Genomic DNA, 24330 nt, shown 5'->3' on the forward strand with positions numbered 1-24330 from the left:
CCCACACCCCCACCCATGCTGGGTGATGGATTCTGACGCAGAGAAACGCTAGAGAACGTATTAGAACTGCTCCATAGGGTGTCCAAGGATGTAAGTGTTTACGGAAGCACCTGCCACAGCTTCCTCCCAAGGGGTAACTGATGGGTTTGACCCATCACCGACTTTTCCTTTAGCAGCTGAGTGCTTTAATCACAGCATCACCAGGGCATCTTAGAAACCTGTGTATTACTGGTCATAGTAACATGCTTCACAATAGCCTGCAAGTGAAGACAACCCATCAATAGGTACACTGTTAAACACATTATTGATTTTGTTTATTCCATAAACAAATTGTTTATGTCCATGTGTGTATAGCCATACATTGAACTATTTCTCAACCATCACAAAGAAGGATGCTCACATACATGGTACACATGGATAAATTTTGAAAAGAATACATTGAGTGAAATAAGGCTGTTAGCCTGGGTAGACGAGAGGAACATAGTCACAGACACTCATATGTGTCTAAGAAAGAGCTTTTTATAAAGAGGAATTGTACATTAAGCAAACATCCCAGCCCCGTCCAGATCAAGCTCATACCCGTATGTCCAATACCAATCTACAAAGTCCTCTTCAGACTCATGAAACACATGCAATGATGCCAAATGCAGGACAATCACAGGGCAGTAGGTGGGAAATCAGGTGGGTCTAGTGGTGGTGTAAGCATCTCAGTGTTGGCAGGGGTCTCCAGGTGACTCCTCCAGCTCAGGACACTAGCATAGTTCCACGTGGTTGGTCAGCTGCAATGTCTTCCAGAGAGTAGCAGAAAGAGAGAATTTCCTGCCTCCAAGGAGGAATACAGGAGTTCCCAGAATCCTCAGGACAAGGCCATGCCCACACAGAATCCTGATTAGCTATATCACCTGATTGACAGGCTAGACTCCACCCCTTAACTTCACTTTTAATCCTCTCAAATTGACAAATGAAAATATTGTATGGTAACATTTACTTTAAATATATAGAATTAGCAAATTCAAGAGACGAAAGTAGATTCGAGGTCACCAAGGCTGGAGCTGGTTCTATGGTGGTTATTGTGAACTCCCAAGACAAACAGGCTCTGGGGGAGGGGGTAGGGTAGCATTCCGTGCCGGGATACCTTCTGCATAGACAAAGCAGAGAAGGCAAAGAGCAGCCCAGCTCCAGAACTTATGAGCTATGGGCTTCTTCCTCTGTTTCTTCCTGTGTAAACTGGATAACAGCTCCTAGATTTCATGTGAAGTAGGAAACAACTACACTGTGCCCTGCCCACAGTCAGCTTCTGCAGGTGTGACCCAGGCAGGAAGCAGGGCTGGTTTGATACGGTCAGAGCTTTCGGTGTTGCCAGGACCCTGGCCTTCCCGTCATCCACCACCAGGAATCAGGCACCGAAAGCGCAAAGCAGCTCTGCTTTCCAGTGTCAATGAGCAGCACCAGAAACCACAGCTTCCTGCACGAGCCCACAGAGAGTCCCGGGTCCATCTAAACGGGATGGACTCCCTAGGATGGGTCAACATGAAATATGCATAAATATGTATTAACTTGGGTTAAGGGGAAGGAATCTATATAGATCTAGGTGTATACACAGAGAAAGACATATATACATGTAAATGACTACAAGCTAGTATTAATACAGTCAAGCTGTCTGCCAGCATCATTCCTGACTTACATACATATTTTACATTAGCAAACTCTCAAATAAACTAAGTCCTGTATGGAAAAAGGAAAGAAATGAACTAGCCTGGAGAGAAACGTGATTCCAAAGGGTGAGAGGAGGACACAGTCCATGCAGCCACCCTTGAAGTGTCCACTCCGCACAGAACCACTGTCCACTCCGCACAGAGGCGGTGGAAGGTTGCTGGAGGGCTTCTCTGAGGACCTGATACCAGGTTGGCCCTTGAAGAATTGGCATGATTTTCCAGGCTGTAGGAGGCCCTGGGTGGGTAGATGGTTTAGTGACTGACTACTAGGTGACGGGTTGGTAGCTAAAACCACAGGGAAGATCCTCAGAAGACGGGCCTGGTGATCTAGTGCTGAACCATCACAGCCTTAAAATCGCTGTGAAGACCAGATCTACTCTGCACACATGGGGTCACCGTGAACGAGAACACACTCCACAGTAGCTCACTGCAACAGAAGCACAAGCACCTGTGTTGTCAATGTGTGGGCCCTCAGAGATGTGGCATTCGCCGACAGTCATCCCACAGGTGCACGGAGCACCACGGTGTGCTCAGTGGTTCCAAGAACTGGTGACAGGGGTGAAGAGGGAGCAGCACTGGGGGGTGGGGCAGGATGCATGGCCCCTTGTCCCACAGCTAGACCCCCTGGCAAGGCGGGGCCTGGCTCTGAAGCACTGCTCCTTCTTGAAGACACGCCCCGCCCCTGCACCTAACTCTGCCAGAAAGGGAGGCAAGACAGTCTCAGTGTGGAAGGACCTGGGATGTCAAGTCTGGGCCGCTCCCTCAGAGATCTGCCAAGCAGTGGGACTGGCCTGAGGTGGGTGATGTGAATGTGTTTCCTGCTGTAAGGTTGTTGTTTCTGTTTCCCTTTGGGTTTCCTGTGATTGCTCAGAGACAAAGGGGACAGAAGCCATTTCTGGTGTCTGCACAGTCTGTGGGCCCTGCACGACCAACTGGGACGACACAGTGAAGACCAGCGGGATCTTACTCAATTTGCAGAGAACAATTCCTTCGGAAGTTGGGACAGGGTAAGAGAAGAGTCTATGACCCACTGGACCCTCATTTTTTGTCCTCATAACCGTCCTTAAGGAAAAGGCTATCACCGTCTTGTTACAGAGGAAGGGGGAGAAAAATTAAATGCCGGGGGGGGGGGCTAGGTATTGAGCCCCAGTCTTACAGCTAGAGTGTGGCATGAGTGGATTTGAACCCAGATTAGTCCACCCTCTCCCTCCCCCGCAGCCCTGGTCAGCAGTGGGGATCGGTTAAAATCTCCCTTGACATCAGGATGTTCGAAGCCTCCTACTTTGTTAATTTTTCCACTAGCACTTTGCTAAAGTGTCTTTTCTTTCCATATAAAAGTGGGCATTCATTTTTACATCTCTTTCAAGCATGGTGTTAGAATCTGGATTGGAATTACAGTCTATCTGCAGATGTCTTTGAAGAAAATGAACATGTTCACAATCTTAAAGCTTCCCATCTTGAGCATGGTGCCCTTCTATCTGTCCGTGTCTCTCTGTTCTCTTGTCGTCACACTTTGTAGTTTTCTTTGAACAAGTCCCTTGTCTCTCTGGTTAGATTTATTCCTAACTATTCCATCTAATGGGGTGGTTATGGTAAATGTTTTTTTTCTGATTTCCTCTCCGTAGTCAGTCCCCTTTGGTAATGTAAAGGGATCTGAGTGGGTTTAAAGCTTGTTTTACTCTCTGCTTTGCTGAATCTTTCTATTAGTCCCAGCATTGTCTCGCTCCGTCTTTGGATTTTCTCTGTTTGGGACCAGATCATTAGTCAACAGAGAGGCTTTTCCCAAGTATTTCACTGTTTGCATACCTCTCACTTCCCTTCTGTGGAATCCCTCTGCTAAGACGTGCACATCAATATTGACTCGGGGTGGCGATCCCAGACCTCCTGTCTTGTTCCCATTCGCAAGTGGGATGTTTTCAGTTCGGCTCCATTGCTTTTGTACAGATGCCCTTTGCTGTGTGGAGAAATTTCCCGTGTGGAGAAATTTCCATTCTGTGTCTGTTTAGCATCATTATCAGGAATAGATGTTGCATTTTGTCAAATGCCTTTTCCGCGTTGATCAATAGGATCGTTTGGTTCTTTACCTTTGCTTTATTTATGGGGTGGATTATGTTGATTTGTTTTCTAATGTTGAATCATCCTTGAATGCCTGGTAAGAATCCCAGTCGGCCATGATGTATTAGCTGCTGCTATGTTGTTGGAATCGATTGAATCGGGTTTTGTTGAGAATTTTTGCAATTATGTTCATGGAGGATACTGGTTGATAATTTTGTTATTTAGTGACATCTTTGCATATTGGTATCTGGGTAATGTTTACTTCATGAAACCCTTTTTGGTATTCTGTGATATTCCATCCTTATCTATCTTTGGGAGTAGTCTGAAAGAACTAGGGTCAGATCTTCCCCTGGACGTCTGGTAGAATCCATCTGTGAAGCCTTTTTTTTTTTCTGTTTGTTTGCTTTTAATTTTTTTAAAACATTTTATTAGGGGCTCATACAACTCTTATCACAATCCATACATATACATACATCAATTGTATAAAGCACATCCATACATTCCCTGCCCCAATCATTCTCAAAGCATTTGCTCTCCACTTAAGCCCCTTGCATCAGGTCCTCTTTTTTTCCCCCTCCCTCCCCTTTCCCCCCTCCCTCATGGGCCCTTGGTAATTTATACATCGTTATTTTGTCATATCTTGCCCTATCCGGAGTCTCCCCTCCCCCCCTTCTCTGTTGTCCCTCTCCCAGGGAGGAGGTCACATGTGGATCTTTGTAATCAGTTCCCCCTTTCGGACCCAGACTCTTTTTTGCTGTGTTTTAAAACAACTGTCCAATTTCTTCTTTTGTTATGGGCTTGTTAAATTGTGTGACTTCAGTCCATGTTAATTATGGAATATGTTTCTAGAAATTGTTGTCATTTTCCCAGGCTTTTAGATTGCCTGAGGTAGAGTTCTCGGTAGCATTCTATTGTCATACATTTTATTTCAGCTGATGCTGTTGTGATGTTACTCATGTCATATCTTAGTCATGTTCTTGCATTTACCACTTCTTTTCCTTGGTTATATTTGTCAGTGTCTGGTTTATTGAATTTACCTTTTGAAGAACCACCTTCTTGTCTTGTTCATGCTTTACATTGTTTTCCTGGTTCCTTATTTCTGTTGAAACATTTATTATTTATTTTCCTCTAGTCACCGTAAGCCTTTTTGCTTTCCTTTCTCTAACTGTTGGGAATGTTAGGCTAAAATGTTGGTCAGGGTTCTTTCTTCTTTTCTGATGCATACAATTTATTGTTATAAATTGGTCTATGAATCACAAATGTTTTGGTACATTATGTTTCCATTCTCATTAGATTCAATTATTTTTCTTCTATTTCCAATAGTTTCCTAATCAGGGTGTTTTTCAATTTCCAAGTACATAATTTTCCTTGATCTTCCTATTGTTGAAGCTAATTTGATAGCCTTGTATCTGAAAAGATATTTTGTAGTATTTTGAAGATTTTAAATTAATTGAAGCTTGTTTTGTGGCCTATCGTTTGGTCTATTCTAGAAAATGTTCCATGTCCACTAAAAATAACGCAGATTGTGTTGCTGGGTGGGGCATCCTGCAAGACTATGAAATCAAATGAGCATGACTGTGTTGTTAAGCTCCTCTATAAGTTTGTTTAATTTTTTCTAGTTGTTCTATCCTTCATCAGAAGGAGCGTATTAAAATCCCATGCTACCATTGGTTGACTATTTCTGTACTCAACTCTGTTATAGTTTGATTGATATATTTTGGGGTTCTTTTATTGGGTGCATAGATATTGATTATGGCTATGTCCCTCTGCACAATTTATTATTCCATTGTTATATAATGTCTTTCATGTTTATCTTTACCTTAAAGTCTATTTTATCATTATAAGCCACTCTTTTTTTATTATCATTAGCTTAATTTTAAAAGTCATCCTTTGAGCTTTAGTCAATTTTAGTGTTTGCTCTGATGCTTCTATATGTGGATTGGCTTCTGGGTGGCATTGTCATGTGTGTTATCTCAAGTTGTTGTCTACTGTTGTTGGTTCTCTATCCAAAGAAATCACCGAAGTATTTCTTATAAGGTTGGTTTGAGTTGTACAAGTTTCTTTGATTCATTTTTAGTTGGAGATTTCCTGATTTCATGATCATATTTGAGAGAAAGTTTTGCTAGGTATAGGATTCTCCGTTGGCCTTATTTTATTCCTTTTCCTTAAGATTTTTATATATGTCATCCCATTGCCTTCTTACCTGCTTGGTTGCTGCTGATAAATTAGAGCTTAGTCTTAAATCATCGCTGAGTTTTCCTTTGTAGGTAAATTTTTATTTGCCCTAAGTTGCTTTAATGATTTCTGACCCCCCCCCCCCTTGTTTCTGTTTCTGAAAAGTTTGATTTTGCTATGTCTTGATGATTTTCTTTTTCAGCCTTCCTTGCTTGGAGTGTAGTCAGCCTTCTTAATGTATATCTTCTCATCTTTCATAATTGTGGGGATGTTGTCTTTCAACAACTCTTTGACAATTTTTCCCTGTTGAATATACTTCTGCCTGAACAGCTTTATTAATGGGCAATGAAATTTAGAGTGTTTGGGGATCTTCCAATAAGATTTTAATCTTCACCTTAAAATGCTTGATCTCTGCAATGAAGCTAGTCATTATTCTCACCATGACTCCAACGGGATATTTTCTTCATTTTTCCCAGACTCTCAGATCTTCAGAGTAGCTTCACAAGTTAAGGAAAGGTCATTTTCCCACAGTTCAGTTCTCTGAAAAACATCCATCTCCCACTGAAAGTCACAGTCCAGGAGGAAAGTAATCAAATGCTAGAACTTCAGGGCCAATTGAAAGTCATTGTGAACATGTGCAATGGTCAGTCTTATTTACCCCACCAGCCTGCAGATGCACAGACCTGGACTCTGTGCACGTATGTAATTTCTAAGAAGAGGAGGACATTATACAGGGGGATGAGGCTTGATGACCAAAATTCAGCACAATGAGAACCACACTAATGAACAATGAGCACCAGGAATTGAAATCCCAGAGAGGCCCCAGTTTTCTATTTTATTTTGAATACATTACAAAAGAACTAATTTTTTTAATAAAAAAGGAGTAAGGCAAAAGAAATAAATTTAAAAGAATCTCTAAACTATTGAATGATCCCGTTTGTTCCTGATAAACTTCAATCACATCTTCTTCTTCTGTTCCCGATTCTTTTGGAGTGTGATTATCAGCAATTCTCTGGCCCTCAAAGAGAACCCCGAGTGCATCCATTGGAACTCCCTGTCTTTGACAGCGTGATTCTCTGAGGGTCTTGTGATGTGGCGTCGTTTCACCTTGCAGTGGGTCTCACTGCTATCCTGTCCAATGGCTTTGAGTTTGATGTATTCTCCTTCTTTCTTATCCCTCAAGTCTTCAGTTGAAGGTTTTGCCTCCTGGTCACACATGGTGATGGTACTTTTCCCCTGGGGTCTCCACACTGCCATGACCTTGGCCAGGCAGAATTTGGATCTGGGGCTTACAAACCCGGCTATCTTCCCCACAGCACAACACTGATGCTTGACAATTTTCTGTTTCAGTATTTTGTTTGTTTTTCTTGTTTCCTTTTCTCTCCTCCTTCTCCTCCTCCTCTTCCCCTCTTCCTCTTCTTTTTTTCTTCTTTGTTTTTGACTATTTTTGTTCTGTTATTCCAATAAAAAATAAATTATTTCTCTTGGTAATTTTACATGTAATTCTTGGGCTTTCATCATTCCCTGTTTGTTTTTTTTTCACTTTTTAAATTATTTGCTCTAGTAGACTAGCATTGAGAAGACTCTCATCCATTTCAATAATTCGGTCACCCATTAATTTAATTCCAATCCTGCATCCTTTCAGGGCATTATCTATTTCTGAAATCTTAATATCACTCTTCTGGATTTCTACTTCCTATATCTGTACAGTTAAAAATTTAACTTGTCAGTGTGTTCTTGTGGTGTATTCCTGAATTCTTTTAAAGTTGTCATGGTTGTTTTTTCTGTTCTGCTTAATCTCATTTGTATCTTTCAGGATTTTTCTCTCAATTCACTGAAGGTACTAAAATATAATTATTTTAAATTCCTTACTGGGTAATCCCAATGTCCTTTCTTCATCAGAAGATTTGCTGGTTCTTTATTTTGGTTACTTGTTTAAATCATCCGGCCTTGTTTCTTCTTGTGAACTGAAATTGTAAGGTTTTTTTGTTTTTCTAAGCTAATGTAGTGGTGCTATATTTGTATTTAATTGGTACTTACAAGTTGGTGCGTTTTCTTGCAATCACCACCTGTGTTCTGGTGGGTCTGATCGAGAATGGGAGTGTGCGTGCAGTCCTCTGTCCATTGTTTATGCAGTGAAGTTGAGGGTGATTTTGGCTGCTGTTGGTCTATTGCTAACTGAGTGGCACAGGAGTGGATAGTGTCCCTCACCCAGTAGGACTGTAGGAGATTAACATAGAGCTGTGCTTTGTGGGCGCAATACTTTCTCCCGCAAAGTGGGACGGGGGGAGAGGGGTAAGACAAGGGGGAAAAACAGCAATAATAAAAATGGGGAAACAAGCAGAAAATAGAAAGAAAATGAAATTCATAATTAAAAGATAAGAGAAAGAAACGTTAAGAATAACCTAAGAGAAAGTGGAAGAAAGTCTGTGAGGGTGGAAAAGAAACTGAGGGAAAACAAAGCCAGGAGGACACTGGGAGTGGGGCACGTGACATAAAAGGGAAAGCTGAGGGGCAGGACACTCAGTGAGGGTCTGTGCCTTCTGTCACCCCAGGATGTCACAGGGGGTGAGGAGTGAGCCTCCAGTCCCTGAGGGAGCTCCTGCCACCATGAGAGGTGTGCAGCGTCCCGGCACCGAATCTGGAAGGAGTCCATGCCTGCTCTGAGGAGGGCTGGACTTAGGCCTCCTGTTCTCCTCTTCTTTGGGGCCCAGAGGGCAGCGAGGGGCAGTATTACTGGTTCTTTAAGGAATCCTTCCCACCCGGGGACGGTTGGCGGCAAGCCATTTGTCCAGCACTGCACGGTCTGCTGGTCTGAGCAAACGGAGTGCACGTGCCTCTAGATGTAGGGCTGGGAAGCACTCAGCATTCCATCCCGGGAGGAATGCCTTTGACATCAGATGCAGCAGTGCTATGCAGGAGGGAGTGTCACGGCCTCTGACTGGGGGGTGGGTGTGTGCTGGACATACTTTGCTCCCAAGGAAGGTGTGGACAGCAAAGGAAGAACGACACCTTTCTAGCCATCACCCAAGAGTGTGCATGCTTGAGTGGCCCTGGGCACGCGTCAGCGCTATCCCAATGGAAAACACAGGCTTGGCCATAGACACAAAGCGGGAGATCGCATGGTAGGATTTTGCAAGACCAATCACGTCTACGGATTATTAACAGATATTTGCAGCTGGATAACATAAAGGTCGGAACATAAACAGAACATAAAGATCGAAATCCTAAGCATAAACAGAACATAAAGATCGAAACATAAACAGAACATAAAGATCGAAATCCTAAGCACTTGCGAGCTGAAATAGACTGGTACTGGCCATTTGGAATCCGACCATCGTACACTTCATCATGAACAGAATGAGAAAATCAAGAGGAATCTTGTCACATTAGAACATTTTGAGATCGATCCTGAATTGCAATGCTGTCTGTGATAGGATAATCTCTATACACCTTTAGGAAGTTCAGTAAATATGACTACTGTTTAGATGTACAGACTCACCACCAAAGTTAATGATGCAGAAATTGAAGAATTCTACCAACTTCGTCAGTTTGAAATTGATCAAACATGCAACCAGGATCTATTGATAATTATTAGTCACTAGAATGCAAAAGTTAGAAACAACAAGGATGTAACATGTGTTGGAAAGCCTGTTCTTGGTGATAGAAACGACCTAAAGAGGGAACGATAGGATTTTGCAAGACCTTCCACTTGCTTATTGCAAACACCTTTTTCCAACAACACAAATGGTGAAGGTACACATGGAGGTCGGCAGTCAAAATACACAGGAGTCCAATGCGCTCCATCTGTGAAAAGAGACCACGGAGACGCTCAATGCCAGCAGCCAGAATGAGACCAGGGGCTGACTGGGGAACAGGCTGTCCACTACTCACCTAGGAGTTGAGGTTGGAGTTGGAAAAATATTTAAAACAAGTCTACGAGTGCCGAAAACCCATCTCAAGTATGTTCCCAGGTGTTTAGAGAACATCTCAAGAATCGCTTTGACTCACTGAAGGTGAGCGACAGAAGACCTGCTGGGGACCGGTGGCATGGCATCCAGAACATCACACATGAAGAAAGCAAGGGGCCATTAAAAAGACAGGAGCGGAAAAGATCAACGTGGATGTCAGGAGAGACTCTGAAACCCACGTATTGATCGGAGAGCAGCTAAAACAAATGGAAGAAATGGTGGCACCAGAGAGCTGTACAGAAAATGTCAGAGCAGCTAAAGGAGACAAAATAGAAGTATTCTCGTGAAGCGTGTGAAGACTTGGGGTGGAGCCAAAACGGGAAAGGCGCCCAGCAAGTGTCAAACTGAAAGGACTCAGAGAAAAAGTCCAGCCTCGATTTCCCTAGCGAAAGCATCTATGAAGCGTGACGGGTCTTTTAGAATTTGTCTCGCAGCTTTTCCGGGTTGCTACGGAAGACGCCTTCCTCTAGAGGTAGTATTTGACAATAGATTTACTGGTAGAAATTGCCCTGGTCTGTAAGGCCATGCTGCTTTGCAATCCTTTTATACCTTGCTCGTTTTTCTCCTGTTGTTCGGCACCGGGGCACTAGGATTGTAGGAAGTGGCTTCTTGTTGCCCTGATGCAATTCCCCTCCACTCCCACCGGCCTTAGGAGCCACTGGTGGAGGTGGCTCGGTTGGTGGCGCATGCAGTTTCTCTAGGACTCTCCAATGTCCTCTTTAGCCCAGCCCATGGCCCTGAGCACTGAACAGGGTGCTCGTGGCTGAGGTCATCCGGGCAACTTTGGCCCCAGAGAACGCCATGCCCACAGATGAGGCTCAGGACAACTCGGGCAACGACATGGGCAAGATGCTGCCATCATTTGGGTCTGCTGCGATGGGGAAGGTGTTCTTAACTTTTCCCGCTTGGTCAAGTCTTACAAAGCCCTGGACCCTGATATTGGCCATCCTGTCGAGCAAGCTGAAGGCTCGGTTCCAATGACATTGTGGCCCTCAGGGCTCCTGAGGGGCTTGGCCCTCCTCTGTGGCAGGAGCCACTTTGGGTAGGGAAAGACCTTGGCATTCCCAGAGGATAATGAATGTGTCTGTGACTCGTGCGGGCCATGGAGAGCGGGTGGAGGGTGGAGGACTCTATGGGCAAAATACAGAATAACGGAGGAAGAATCAAAAGAAGATGGAAGGAATCCACAGAGTCTTGTGTACAAAAGAGAACTGATCAACGTTCTCCCACGTCAAGGGGTAGCATATGATCAAGAGTCTATGGTCCTAAAAGAAGAAGTGCAGGCTGTATTTACAAAAGAACAAGGTTCCAAGAATAACCAAATGAAATATTCCAACAAGATGATAAGACACTGGAAGCACTCACTCATCTATGCAAAGAAATCTAGCCAACTGACTCAAAGAGATCCATATTTGTAGCCGTTCCAAAGAAAGGTGACCCAACAGTCTGCGGAACAATATTGTTAATGTCATTTGTGAGTAAACTTTTGCAGAAGACCATTCAACGACAGCTGAGCAGTAGAGGGACAGAGAGTGGCCAGATTTGGAAGAAGACGTGGGTAACAGATGTGTCTGAGCTGAAAGCAGAGGATACCAGAAAGGTGCTCACGCGCTGAGTTAGTTTATTGCACCCATCTGGCCAATAAACACATGTGGGGTAATTGAAGGGCGGAAAGATAAATGGCTTGGTGAGCCTCACCTTTGGAGTTCTCGGGTCTCTTGTTTTCTGATGGTCAGACCAAAGAGCAGCTGCCTTAGCCAGTTCCCTGCTTCCACTGGCAAGGCTCACTTCCTGCAAGACATCCCCAAGAAGAAGCTGTATAGCCCTACCCTGATGTAGCCATGGATGCTGGAGCAGCCATGCGGAGACCCCTGCCAGCACTGAGATGCTTACACATTCACTGACTTGGCTTTCCTCCTGCAGTCGGTGTCACTGAGTCTGTTTTGTGACACGGAGGAGGACTTTGTGGGTTGGTGTCAGACATATGGGTTAATGTTGGACATGTGGGTTTGGGCAGCACTGGGTTGGGATGTTTCCTTGATGTACACTTAAGTTATATAAAACTCTCTCTTATACATGAGTTTCTGTGGATTTGTTTCTCTAAAGTACCCAGACCAACACACTCGTGTTTTATTGACTATATACAGACATTTGACTCTGTGGGTCCTATGGACTATATACAGACATTGGACTCTGTGGGCCCTATGGACTATATACAGACATTGGACTCTGTGGGCCCTAACAAACTATGGCTAGCCTTGAGAAGAAGGTGAATTCCAAAACACTTCCTTGTGCTTATGCAGAACCTGTAAATGGATCAAGAAGCAGTTGTTCAAACCGAACAAGGGGACACTGCATTAAAACCAAGAAAGGTGTGCATCAGGGCTGCATCCTTTCCCTGCATGATCCCGTCCATGTGCTGAGCACATAACTGGGGATGGGAGACTGAAGAGGAGCATGGATTGAAACTTGGGGACGGCTTATGAACCACCTGAAATACGCACAGGACACAATCTTGCTTGCTGAAAGGTAGGAGGGCTTGAAGTATTTGCTGATGAAGATCAAGGACTACAGCCTGCAATATGAATTGCAAGTCAATATAAAGAAACCATGCTTTCCACGGGACCAATAGATAACAGCATGGTAAATGGGGCGGGGAAGGGAGAAAGTCAGGATTTCATCTTGCTTGAATCCACAATCCATGCTCATGGAAGCAGCAGTCAAGAGATCAAACAAAGGATTGCATTGGGCAAATCTGCTGCCCAAGACCTTTTAAAGTGTGGGAGGCAAGGATATCACGTTGAGGACTATGGTGCGCCTGCCCCAAGCCATGGTACTTTTAATGAGATGCATGTGAAAGGTGGACTTGGAATCAGGAAGAGGACAGAAGAACTGATGCACTGGGATTATAGGGCTGGCAAAGAAGATTGAAATGATCATGCACTTCCAGAAGAACAAACAAATCTCTACTGTAAGACATACACCCTGAATGCTCTTTAGAAGCTAGCACGGCAAGACTTCACCTCACACACTTTGGGAATATTATTAAGAGAGACTAATCCCTGGAAAAGAATATTATTCCTGGTAAAACAGAAAGGCAGCGAAAATGAGGCAGACCCTCAATGAGATGGCTGCAGCAAGGGACTCAAACATAGCAACCATTGTGAGCATGGCACCCGGCCAGGCAGTGTTTCCTTCTGCTGTGCACAGGCTACTCTGAGGCGGAGCCAACTCAATGGTGCCTCACCACAACACCCAATTTAACACACTTGATGTTTTTCACAATGGTCTTATGTGTCAGAACAACTGAGCATTCACCGGCTCTGTCTTTTCTCTCTGTCTTGGTTTACCTTGCCTTACACAGTCAATTCAATTCACTTTTCAAACTCTCCCCTTTCAAATTCTCCCAAGTTTTCAGGATTATCCTTGGAGTCTGTTTCATTTGGTCCTTGAGTCTTTGTTGTTGAGGCTCTGGGGTTGGCCGGTCGCCTCGCATGTCATCATGTTGGAAGCAATTGTTTTGTTCCTTGGTTCCTGCTTCCCTGGGTGTTGATTATAGATCCACATAAAATTGCCTTAGACACTGTTAGTCTCTCCTCCATGTATCATGATGTTGCTTACAGATCTGATGTTAGAATTTTTGTTTTCACATTGAGGTGGAATCCATTCTAAAGGCTGTTGTCTTTGGCCTTCATCAATAAGTTCTTCAAGTGTTCTTTACTTTCAGCAAGCAAGGTGAGATCATCTGCATATTGTAGGTTGTTAATGAGCCTCTCTTTCCATCCTGGTGCAGCATTCTTTTTCATATAATCTAGATGTTAAAATAGTATTTGTTCAGAATACAGATTAGATAAGTATGGTAAAAACATGCAACCCTGATATACACCTTTTCCTGAATTTAAACCACAGGGTTCAAATGACTGTCTCTTATTCTAACTAACTGTCTCTTATTCTAACTAGTTCTGCCAAAGAACAATTAAGTATTCTGGAATTCCCATTCTTCACCATTTTATGAATAGTTTATTAAGATCCACACAGGGGAACATCATTTGGCATCTCTCCTCTCAGTCAAAATCCACCTGACGTCCACAATCACGTCCCTCATTCCACATTCTCTTCGGAATCTACCTGGGATGTCTGGCAGTTGCCTGTTGGTGCCCTACTGCAACTGTTTTTTAATTATCCTCGTGAAATTGTACTTGTGTATGTCAGTAATTATATTATTCATAACTTCTGCATTCGATAGACTCACCTTTCTTTGGAATGGGCACAAATATAGATTTCTTCCAGTTGGTTGGTAAGGTAACTATCTTATAAGTCTCTTAGTTTAGGTGAATGAGCACTTTCAGCAATTTTATTCATTCGTTGAAACATTTCCATTAGTATTCTGTTCATTCTGGGAACGCTGTTTTTGTCCATATTTTGTCAGTGAGACTTAGACTTCTTCCTTCAGTACCATCTGTTCTTGACCATGAAGTACAGTAACTCTGCACATTTTTTCCATCTCCTTTTCATGTTTCCTGGGTCATTCCATCTTTTTGGTCCACATAATCCTTCAATGTTGCAATTGTAGGTTTGAGCTCTTATTCTCTCAGTGAGAAATGTCAGCTGCATTCTCCCTTGTGGTACAGACTACAGTGTAGAAAAACCAGATGCGGAAGTGCCACTCTATTCCGTGGTTAGCTATGAGTCAAAACCAACTCTGTGGTACCCAGCAACATTACCAGTCGCTTCAATTACTTATTTCTCCCCAAGTAATTTCCCTCATCCACCAAGACTTCCTAACTGAGCTGTCAAAGACAGGGGTAGCTGGAGTGAGGGTGAGTAACTTTTAAAAAATAGTACGTGGCTGTGCTCTGCGGACAAACACTTTGGATCAAGTTCGTTTTATTTCTGCATTTTCTGCCATCCCCTGGGAATCACTGGGTATCTAGCTCCTTGCGGGCCTCAGTTGCCATAGCTAGGGGACATTCCATCTCAGTAATGGTTTTCTCCTCCCTGAGGGTAAAGCAGTGAGGTGATGCAGACCAATGAGCTGGAAGGAAAAACTCAAAGAGACCCCTGCTAGCACCATGGACGTCGAAGCCTATGGATTAAGCCCAGGTAGCCTTTCTCCCTCTCCTCGGGACCTGGCATCTCACCTCTAAAGCTGAGTTGACATACAGAGAAAACAAGAATTCAGAAGGGAATTGAATGGGCATGCCTCAGCGTCCCAGAAGATTCCGATTGGAATCTGCTACAGGTCTGAGGGGTGTGGAACTTCCTTTTGTCCTCTCCATAAGGTAGGTTGGTCCAGGTACTCACTCTGTTTTAGGTAGGTTGGTCCAGGTACTCACTCTGTTTTAGGTAGGTTGGTCCAGGTACTCACTCTGTTTTAGGTAGGTTGGTCCAGGTACTCACTCTGTTTTAGGTAGGTTGGTCCAGGTACTCACTCTGTTTTAGACCGGGCTGACTAAAGAAACAAATCCAGAGACTCATATATGTATAAGAAAGAGCTTTATATCAAAGAGTAATGGTACATGAAGGATATCAGTTCATCAATCCTTCTTTAGACTCATGCAGCCCCCCACAATGATGCAGAGTGCAGAAAGATCACAGGCCAGTGGGTGCAAAGTCTGGTAGATCCAATGGTGGTAGACGCATCTTCCGAGCTCTGGCTGCCATTAGCGTGGCTTGATGTATCTCAGGTATCTCAGCAATAGGAAGGTGAAGCAGAGAGAAAGAGGGGGGCCAGCATGCAGTGAGCCATTTATCTCAGTCATGCCTCCCAATGAGGTCATCAAGCTCCAACTTGTCAGGCTAAATTCCACCCCTGCACTTTATTTATTAAGTTGACGTGGAATTATGTAATTACCACCCTCTCTATTCCTGCCCCCCCAACAAATCATTCAGAAGGGAGAGAAAGGCAGTCCAAGAGGAATTGGAAAAGGAGAGGCAGGAGGGAAATCAGGTCTGAAGGAATAAGAGGAGGAGGTAGACCAGTAATCTTGTGAGTCTCCTGATTTCTTACCCAGCTTGAACCTTTATTTAGGGCAATTTCTCTCTCAGCTCTTGGCTGAACACAGGCCTCTGTTACAGCTCAGTTTCTGCTGCCAGCCCCACCTCTCTGTGTGGGAGCCAAGGGACAATGATTGGCTCAGAGTGCCACCCACCTGGCTTTGCCACATTCATTCTGTGTGACCTGGACCTCGTTACCTAACCTCCCCTGGAAAATGACAACAATCTTCCTGGTGTTGGCGCAAAGATCTACTCTCCTGTGTGCACCGGGTCAAGGGGAGAGTGGGCCGTAGAACATGTCTTCACTAAGTCCTGATTCTTGGTCCCTCCACTTGGAACCTATTATTCCAGGTGGCACCCGCTCCCAAAATAACATGGCTTTCATATGGTCATGGACCCTGCGCTCCCATTGCAAGGGCCTCCTATCCAGATGTCAGTTTCTTAGACAAGGATTAGCTCTAGTCATCTCAGATTCCCTTCCACCCCTTTAGAGACCTGGCCCTCAGTTATTTCTCTCCACCCACCCCAGTAATAGTCCTTATGGGCTCAGTGCTGTGGGTTGCGTCTACCTGAGCCCTGATTTCCCGTCTCACTTCCCTGAAGCAGAACAAAGCCACCGAGTCCCCCGAGTCCCTAAATCAATCCTGGATGGTCCTAAATCCTGTTTCCTCAGGACTACATTGCACGCCTTCACGGAATTGCTCTTGTGACCGAATCAAATTCTCTCGGGAACTGCTCTCAAGGAAAAATTGTGCCTCATTCACACACATCAAAGAAAGAGAAAATAGAAGATTAGAAGCCAGGAGCCCCCGCAACTGCCCTGAGATCCTTGATGGGGGTTAGGGCTGATGGAGTCTTGAGAATTAAACAGTTCCTGAGCTCGGCTCTTAACCCAAAGCTTGGCTTTTCAGGAGCACCCAGAGGTGCACTAGACAAAAAGCCTAGAAATCCAGCTCCAAAGATCAGCCACTGAAACCCCTCTGGAGCACGGTGCTAGTCTAATCTGTGTGGGGTCAACATGAACCAGAGGGGACTTACAGGCCACGGGCTTCTCGGGGGTGGAAATAAAGTGATCTCCTGTTGAATAAAGTCTGGTTTCAATATTGGGGGGGACACTTGGGTTCCTGGGTATCTATGAGGATCAGTGTCCCTGAGACCAGTTGAGAGGAGAGAGATCATGTGGAAAGGTCACAAGGATCAGGGCTAAAGATCCAGACACAACCCCAAACTGAAGACCTCTCTCCAAAGCCCATCCCAGAATCCCCAGATTCTGAGCCAGACATGGCCAGCAGGAGCGTCTCCCTGTATGGGGGTTCCCCTCAGTGGCCTGTAGTTTGAAATGTTATAGAATAAACCCACAGATACACTGGAGAGTTAAAGGAAGAAGCCTCGGGAAATTCTAAAACATACCCTTTCAAGGTCATGTCAAAGAGCTGTCTGCCAGGCAGCCTTGGATGCTGGTCCTGAGCCCTCTGCTGGCTGGCTCTGGGTCCCCTCTGACCCTCTCTGTGTCTCACATTCTGAGAAATGGCAGTAGTTCCTGGATGGGTGAATATAATCGGCAACACATTTTATAGGTGTCTGCCCACAAATATATATTGGACCCTTTTCTGTGATTCTATAAGCACCAGATGACAGAAAAGCTTCTCATTTGCAAAGAAATCCTGCTCACCCTGACCCCAGGCTACTTACATTTAGTACATCATTTACTCGGGTGCTTAAGAGCTCGCTGCTAGTAGAGGTCCGCAGCTTGAACCCAGCAGGTGCTCGGAAGGACAAAGATGTAGCAGTCTCTTCTGTAAAGCTTACCTCCACCTCTCTGCAGCCAGCCCAGCAAGGGGCAGGCTTCTAAAGACTTCCCGGGCGTGTCCTTGATGGACAGAGTCAGGAGCCATGCCCTCTCAGGGATGGCCTGATAGGCCACTGCTTGGTTGGAAGGCCTGGACCCACCTAGTAAGTTCTTCTATCTAACATAAACACGTGCCCCAGCTTCTGTGGTCACAATTCTCTCTCTCTCTCTCTCTCTATCTATCTATATATATATATATATATTTCCTCTCTTGCTTTGCTTTTTGATTTATGATTTATTTTTTAAATCATTTTATTGGGGGCTCATACAGCTTTTTATCACAATACATACATGCATGCCTCCGTGGTATCGAGCACATTTGTACATTTGTTGCCATCATCATTTTCTTTCTACTTGAGCCCTTGGTATCAGCTCCTCATTTTTTTTACCCTCCTTCCCCCACCCTCCCTCCCTCAGGAAACCTTGAGAATTTATAAATTATTATTTTTTTCATGTCTTACACTGACCAATATCTCCCTTCACCCACTTTTCTGTTGTCCGTCCCCCTGGGAGGGGGTTCGATGTAGATCACTGTGATCAGTTCTCCCTTTCTCCCCACACCTTCCCCTTCCCCTCCTGGTATCTCTATTCTCATTGCTGGTCCTGAGGGGTTTATCTGTCCTGGGTTCCCTGTATTGAGGGCTCTTATCTGTAGCAGCGAACATGTTCTGGTCTAGTCCACTTTGTAACTAGAATTGAGGTCATGATAGTCAGATGGGAGGTGGGGGGGTGCATTAAAGAACTAGAGGAAAGTTGTATGTTTCATCGGTGCTGTACAGCACCCTGACTGGCTCATCTCTTCCTTGTGACATTCTGTGAGGAGGTGTCCAATTGTCTACAGATGGGCTTTGGGTCGCACTCCCCCTCTTTCACATCGATATGAGTTTTTGCTCTGGGTCTTTGATGCCTGATACCTGATCCCATGGACGCCTCCTGATCACAGGCTGGTGTGCTTCTTCCATGTGGGCTTAGTAACAGTTTCTTTTGTTCCACGTCTTATTTCACTATCATCCTGACTGTGAAACCTCACGTACCATTTTGGCCTCATGCTAATGCCTCCGTCATCCAAATGATATGTCTAGGAGACTTAATCAATGTTTTCCTTACATTATATTTGAGACCAGGGTCTCTTTTGAACCCCAAAACATCACACTCACCTCCAAGAAGCATTCTGGCTGGACTGTTCTCCGATTCTTCCGTCTTCTGGCAGTCCCTGCTATGCGCAGTGTTCTAAAGCACCACAATTCAAATGCATCAATTCTCCTTTGGTCTTCCTCACGCGATGCCCAGCTTTCGTATGCATATGACGTGATGGAAAACACCCTAGCTTGGCTCAGGCACATCTTAGTCCTCGAAGTAACATCTTTGGAGTTGAACACATTAACAAGGTCTCGCTTGAAGATTTGCCCATCTATTAGACTAGAGTAAGCCAGCCGCTAACAATCCCGGGGTTTGTAGGTGCAACTGTACGGTTATAACAGATAAAGATTATAGTAAGGTCATAGAGAATAAGAAAGGTAGGAGAGAAGATAAAAACACATCTCATGGCAGCATGCTCACCTCAGCCCCTCTGCGTGGTCCACGTGGAGGTGGGAGAACAGACCATCTTTACTGTTTTGGAGGTTTCATAGGCAGCCATAAGTCAATCATATTCAGTAGTTACACAAGTCACAAGGTGCGTAGGAACCACTGTAAAGATCCTGAGCGCACAGGTGAGGAACCCTATTACCTGCATTGGGATAAGCCATGAGGGGGGATGGATGCCACGGCGGGAGGAGATACAGGAATGTCTGCTTCTCCGGGGAGATAGAATCAACCATGTGCTCACTTGAAGGCAGCATAGCTGTTAGGGGAGAATCTGTGGGAATATATTTAATGCAGGAGAATGTAGTTGGACTTTATCTCTAACTTACCAAAGTGGTGGCTTTCCTACCAAGGAATGCTAGCTTTCCAGATTCCCTCTGTTATTAGTTAGGGAACAGAGTCCTCATCATATTCCCTCCATGTTAGAGTCCCATATATCTATGTACTTGAGTATAAACTGACCCAAATATAAGCCGAGGCACCTAAGTTTACCACAAAAACCGTATTAAAAATGTGCTAAAAAACTCAGCTTGTACACAAGTATATATAGTATATCATTTAATCCTGGCTGGTAATTAACTCCTGAGCTTTGATTGTGGATACAAGCAAAATAAAACCTTGGACAACTTCCGTGCTTTCCCGTCTATCGGAGGGCTGTCTACAGGTCCAGTGGTAAGGATGTGGGTTTTCTTTATATTGAGCTGTGAGTCATACTGAAGGCCAGTCTTTGACTTTCACCATGAAAGAGCCTCGGTCTTCTTCACGTCCAGCAGGGGAGGCTCTGCGTCTGCATATTGCAGATTGCTGACGATCCTTCCTCCAACCCTGATGCTGCTTTCTTCTTCAAATAGTCCAGCTTCTTCGATGATTTCTTTTGCATACAGATGACATAAGTATCATGAAAGGATACAACCCTGACACACACTTTCCCTGATTTCTAAACCTCCGGATCCTCTAATTCTACCAAAACCATGCCCCTCTCTCTACACACAGGTTCTGCATGAACACACTAAGTATGCTGCGTGTCTTTAACATGTTACCCATAGCCTGATACAATTGGAGTATGGATTGTTATGAGGACTGTAAGAGCCCCCAATACAATGATTTATTTAAAAATATATGTTATCCATAGTTTGATATGGTCCACAGAGTCAAATGCCTTAGCATAACCAATGAAGCACAGGTAACTGTCTTTCTGGGATTGTCTGATTTTAGCCAAGATCCCTCTGGAGTCAGCAATCATACCGCACAGTCCATGTCCCCTTCTGATGTGGGCTTCAATTGCTGGTGCTCCCTGTCAATACAGGGCTACAATCCTTTTTAAATTTTCTTCAGCAAATTTTTACTCCGGTGTGAGAGTCATTATATGATTCAGTAATTTCTGCATTCTTTCAGATCACCTTTTTGCTTTTTTTGGAATAGGCACAAATATACATTTCTTTTCCAGTTGGTTGGCCAGGTAGTCTTTTTCCAAATGTCCTGACATTGGTGGCTGAGCACCTCCAGAGTCGGCAGTTCAAAACCACCAGCAGCTCCACAGGAGAAAGACTGGGCTTTCTACTCCTGTAAACACTGACTGTCTTGACTCAATGTCAGTGAGTTTGGGTTTGGTTTTTCTCCTAGAATTGTGGTGAAGCTTAGACTGAGCAGCAGGTCAAAGCTGGGGACCCAGTGTGGTCATCCTGTGCAAAGGCCCAGGAAAACTGGACACAGGAACAAAGCCAGGGGAACAGGTGGGAGAGGAGCGAGAAGGTTTAGGTCAGCAAGGCTGGGTGAGGTGTCCAGGTGAGAGATGCCTAGGACACAAACGTAAGAAGCTGTGGGCCTGACTGAGGACCGTTGAGTGGGAGAGGGGATGTGTCTTCCTCCCCTGTTTAATCCCATCAGTGATGGGCTTTGAGGGATTTGAGTGAGTGCTTGTTTCCACCACACTTTGCCTGGGAAATGGGTTTTCAACTGATGTTGGAGACCCTCTTATATTTGATGAAGGAGCCTTGATAGCACAGCGGGCTGCAAACTGGGCTGTTAACCTCAAAGTCAGCAGTTCAAGCCTACCAGGCACTCTGAGGGAGAAATATGAGGCTTTCTGATCCCATCAAGGTTTGCAGCCTCAGAAACCCCAAAGGGTGATTGTACTCTGTCCTATACAGCCACAATGAGTTGGAATTGACTCAACAGATGTGAGTTTGACCTTTATTTAGGTTTTTTCTTCTGGAAGCAGCCCTGTTAGCACAGTGGTCAAGTACTTGAATGGTAACTGAAGTCAGCGATTCAGACTAAGCAGCGACTTCACGGGAGAAAAATGAAGCACATAATCTTCTGTAAAGATTGTAGCCTTGGACACTGTATGGGACATTTCTGCATGGTCCTATAAAATCTCTATGAATCAGAACCAACTCCATGACTAGCAGATGATGTCCAAAGTCAGAGGGGGTGGCTGACAATGCTTTATAATTTGCCCGCAATTGTCCTCTCCAGTCTCTGCCACAGAGGACAATGCCTTCTTCACCAGTTTGTAGAAATAGAGGCTTTTTCAGGCTTAACAATTCATATATTTTGCTCTTCAAGACTCTTGCTATTTTAGGAGGTTCCATAAAATTGCTCGTGGCCTTGGCATGCATGTGTGTGAAACCATCCTCAGCTAAGGTTGGTTTTAGGGTGGTGTTAAACCACAGAAGGCTTAGTGCACAAGCTGGGAGCTCAGGAGTCAGTAAAGCTGGGGCGCAGAGTCAAGGCGGAGCCAGAGTTCATAGCTCAGGCTCCTACTGCTCAGTTCATTGGGACAGTGGCTGGACCCAATGACCTCAGCTAAGAGTAACAAGGACATCAGGCTTTGGAAGAGAGTGTACTCAACAAAAATTACCTTCTAGCTCTGAATTACTTTTTTATTCTAAGAACTTCTGGATATACCTTTTTCTGGTCGAATCTCACTTTTCTTGGTTCATCTATGGAGTTTACACTTTAAAAGATACTTTGGTTGAGCAAGTGCTACCTGTCACCACTTCCAGAACCGAAGCTCCATCAACAGGAGGATAGTAGTAGGCAATCCCATCGTGTTACAAGTGGTGGAGAGGTCAATAAAGACGTGGCTGACCCCCAGGCTCCAGATGGAGCAATGCTTTAATGTCACAGAGAAGAGACAGAGAAAGAACCATTTTAATAGAGGCCATGGGTCTTTCATGGGCAGAGGGTCTCACTGCACAGCAGACACACCCTGCTTGTGACTCAGAAGGAACCCATTACTTCCTCCCAGGGAAGAGAGATAGCCATGTGGTTGACCAGGTCCCAGCTAACACCTACACTTGACCCAGCTGTTCCGGGACTGCCATCATAAGCACAGGGCAAACTGGGAGAGAGATGCTGATAGATCACTAGCTGCTATAAGAGATAGTTGAATCAGAACTAGAAAGGGCAACCAGCTTCCATTCCCATCTCATTCAAAAAGCCAGGCTAACTGGCTCATGACATCTGGCGATGACTGCAAGGTCCATTGATGGATCACAGGGAAAAGCAGCAGGCAGAACCCTTCTCAGCTTCCCACCCTGGAGTGAGAAACCTTCTGCACCGGCCACAAGAGCATCATAAGAGGAGGTTTGCTCCATCATTCCCTTACTGAGTAAGTACTCTGGGGCACCTGTGATGCACCAGATGTTTGTTGACATTGAAAGGAACATTTTTGTATTTCTGGGATTCTGCCCCATTCGGTTTTCAGGTAGACCTTCTATGACTTGGGGGGAGAGGACTTAGCCAGCCCATCTCACAGGTACGCAAACAGCCTTCCTTCATTACTTGATCTTCATTGCTACAGGGAGGAGGCAGGTGTACTGCATGGAGCTCTGAACATGCCTGGCGTAGACAGGGCCACCGAAGACACACACACACACACACACACACACACACACACACACCACAAAACAAGCAATAGACAGAGACAGGTTTCTGGATGAGTTTCCTGGCAAGAGTGTATAAGAAAGCGTCATGCCCTGGCAGACAGGGTTGCCAAGGTACACAGGGGCTGCACCATCTCCAACGCGGTGGCCAACTCAGTCGGCATCATCTCTGGCACCATGTCCATCCTTGGCCTGGTTCTGGCACCAGTGGCTGCAGGGATCAGTCTGGGGCTCTCAGCAACTGGGATGGGCCTGGGAGGAGCAGCTGCCATTTCTGGTCCTTCTAGCAGCATCACGAAGGACTCAAGGGCATGATCAGCGACAGCTAAAGCCAGCAAGCTGGTGCCAACCGGCAGCATAAAGAAGGAGATTGGGAGAATTGTGTGTCAGGAAGCACTCAGTCTTGCCATACCTTCATGGAAGTGTACAAAAAGCTGACAAAATATTGGGAAGGACATCGGAGTCATCAAACTGGCCAAAGAGAACCCTCACCTAGGTGCAGGTGCCAGGTGTCACTTGACCACCTGGAACATCTGGGTTCAGAGTCATGAACAGGGAAAGGAAGTCTTCGAAGGCACCGCTCTGGCAATGACCAAAGGAGCCCGGGCCATTGGTGTGGCCACATCAGCAGCCTCGCTTCTGATTGGTGTGACCAGGCTCCTGAAAGAGTCAAAACACTAGCATGAGGGGCAGAAGAGGATTCAGCTCAAGAGCTGAGGCGGTTTGCTGAGCAGCTGGAGAGGACGTTGGAGGAGCGCGCGCAGATCCATGAGCGTCTGCAGAAGTGACTGACTCTCCACATCCCCAGAGCAGTGCCAAGGACAGTGGAGACTGCCATCAGTGTAGAACATTTCCATTTCATGGGCACAGATCAAGTTTATGGGGCTGAATATTCAGGGGCTTGGCATTTCTGTAGCTGGGCACACCAAGGAGATGGCAAGTGGGTTCAAGACAAAGCGGGAAATGAATCATTAGAGGTTTGATTAACTCCCCCCCACAAAGCTATTGCCCTAAGGCAATCTGTAAATCTTAACCAAAAATATCTCCCCTGAAGTCTTCTGCAAGCCAAACAATAGTTTAACTCATAAAGGTTG

General features: G+C 45.0%; 2 pseudogenes; one reads left to right on the forward strand and one right to left on the reverse strand.

The window, feature by feature from the left end:
• Positions 1-2477: 2477 nt before the first annotated feature.
• On the reverse strand, positions 2478-7163 carry LOC142450663 (small ubiquitin-related modifier 1-like; annotated as a pseudogene).
• A 3554-nt stretch (positions 7164-10717) lies between these two features.
• On the forward strand, positions 10718-24024 carry LOC142450664 (apolipoprotein L3-like; annotated as a pseudogene).
• Positions 24025-24330: the final 306 nt, after the last annotated feature.

Source organism: Tenrec ecaudatus, chromosome 6 (assembly GCF_050624435.1).
Source record: "Tenrec ecaudatus isolate mTenEca1 chromosome 6, mTenEca1.hap1, whole genome shotgun sequence".
In the NCBI taxonomy this organism is placed as follows: Eukaryota; Metazoa; Chordata; class Mammalia; order Afrosoricida; family Tenrecidae; genus Tenrec; species Tenrec ecaudatus.